This window comes from Penaeus japonicus, unplaced genomic scaffold, assembly GCF_977035675.1.
Source record: "Penaeus japonicus unplaced genomic scaffold, GWHDUDI00000001_assembly GWHDUDI00000003, whole genome shotgun sequence".
NCBI classification, from domain to species: Eukaryota; Metazoa; Arthropoda; class Malacostraca; order Decapoda; family Penaeidae; genus Penaeus; species Penaeus japonicus.
Window position 1 is genome coordinate 4,586,409 of NW_028234405.1, and position 2,500 is coordinate 4,588,908.

Below are 2,500 nucleotides of genomic sequence, written 5' to 3' on the forward strand. Positions count from 1 at the left end.
AGAAGAGGAACGAGACAACCAACTACCGTCCTTCGACAGCAGGATACACGGAAAACCTGACGAACCGGTAATTTCTACGTATAGAAAACCCACAAATAAAGACAACCTTATCCACTTCTTCTCTGTCCACGACAAAAGAACTAAAGAAGGAAGTAAGTATTGGTTTCTTCTTTCTCTCCGAATTCTTAGAATCCGCAGCCCAGAATTTCTAGAGGAGGAAATACAACGTATAGAAAACACCTCACTACGCTTCCGTTACCCACGAGGTGTGTGATGCTACACTTGAGGCACAAGCCAGAGAAGATAATGAACAGACCAAAGAAAGACGAACCGCAGGACATCACTCAGAGAATTATTCTTCCACACTCAGAGATGAACTGATCAGCCGGAGGCCCTAGCGAGACATAGAATCAAGATCGCTACTACGGGGAAAAAAAATCGGCGACATTGTCAGAGAAAAGAGGCCAGTCTACCACAAGGCCCTTAGCCAGGTGTATAGTATACCTTGCGGCGGATGTTACATGATATACATAGATAACACAGGACGTGGACTCCATGAACAATGAACCGGGCAACACCGTCAAGCCCTCCGGCGACATGACCTCAGAAGCGTCTGCGTTATACATGTCGATAACGACGGTCATCTCTCAATATGGTCCCAAGCCCCCATCATCAAACAAAGGCTAGCCACACGACAAAGGAAGAGGATAGAAGCATGACCACCGCGCCGGGGAGCCACGAACTATTCAAGGTCGTCACGCGCCTAATCATTAATATGACCTGACTTCTGTAATATTTATAGCTCACTCTATAACTCATGTCTACTATGCCCTGATGAAGCAGTAAGGTTTTCCTGTTTCCGTCGTTGTTTTGTTTTGAACTTGTTTAGCACAATTCCTTCACTGTTCATCTTGTATGTTTCCATTTGTCACAAACCTCAGTTAGTTTAAATCTGCAAAAAGTTTGTATTTTAGTTATTCATTATCATCCTAATAACGACTATACAAACGGTAATTATCACAACTGTTATTGTTCTGTTTTGTATTTATTACTAATGTAGATAATTTCTCACCCATTTAGGAGGCGGATGAAGGATACAGTTTGCTGATGTGGTCTTGGTAAAAGGAAAATAGAGAGAGATGGTTTCGAAAAGTGGTGTGTTAAGAAGAGAATAATGACAGCGAATACATAGCTTCGACAGCAACCAATAAAATAATGGACATGGGAATTTCTTAAGGTTTCGATTCCCACTATATATCAATTAAGGTAGAATTTGGGCAATTACCATTTACCAGTGATGGGAAGTTATTCAGTTAAAATGGAAAAAAGAGCAACAAACAAGAAAAAAAAAATCTGAGAGTTGAATGGTTGCAGTAGAGAATAATTTTGGAGGACGTATGTGCATAATTTGGTGCGGAACAAGAGAGCACCATAGGACAGAGGTTCTCCACCTTTTTTTTGAGTCACGGACCCCTTTGAGAATCGTAATGGAACCTTACAGAAACACAGCATCGCATGCAATTAACGTATTTTCCAGTATATGGCATGTATGAATAAAATAAACAGTCTAAACACACATTCAGAATTTAAAATACCTGTCCTATGAATAAAATAAACAGTCTAAACACACATTCAGAATTAAGAATACCTGTCCTATGAATAAAATAAACAGTCTAAACAAACATTTAGAATTAAGAATACCTGTCCTATGAATAAAATAAACAGTCTAAACAAACATTCAGAATTAAGAAAACCAGTCCTATGAATGAAATAAACAGTCTAAACAAACATTAAGAATTAAGAATACCTGTCCTATGAATAAAATAATCAGTCTAAACAAACATTCAGAATTAAGAAAACCAGTCCTATGAATGAAATAAACAGTCTAAACAAACATTAAGAATTAAGAATACCTGTCCTATCATATACTCCGCAAAGGGCGCACAGGAAGTTGTTGACAGAAGTAACGGAAAGGAAATATAGATTACTGGACCGTGAAGTGATGAGGAAATGCTCAAAAGCAGAGAAGAATTTCTTAAATGAACGACGCAATCAAATCGAAATGCTTAGAAATAATACCAATCGTATACAGTAAAATTATACTTGAATAAAAAAAAAATATGGCAGTGTTGCAAAGAGGACGGATGGGTGGCACAGTTGCAATCGATTTTGGTGATGCAACAAAGAGGTGGCAAGAGTATGTGTCGGAGTTATACGCTGAGGAGGAGAAACCTGGGAAATGCCCAGAGGTAGAAGCAGAGGAGACAACTGTATACGTTCAGAAGTGAGAAAGCAGCATGAGAGGATGAGATTAGAGTGGAAGGATTAAGAGCGTAGGTCGAGTATGGAATAGTCGATCTAACAGTTTACAGATATTAAGATTTAATCTAATGGAAGAATATTAGAAGAATCTTTTAAAATTCAATAATAAGTGATACTGACATCCTGGGTTTCGGCATGCATAGAGCAATAAGCATCAGACGTCAAATGACAACGATAT

At 38.6% G+C, this 2,500-nt stretch overlaps 1 pseudogene; it reads left to right on the forward strand.

Annotated features, from left to right (window-relative positions):
- Positions 1-784, forward strand: part of LOC147472088 (uncharacterized) — a 4,103-nt pseudogene extending 3,319 nt beyond the window's left edge.
- Positions 785-2,500: the final 1,716 nt, after the last annotated feature.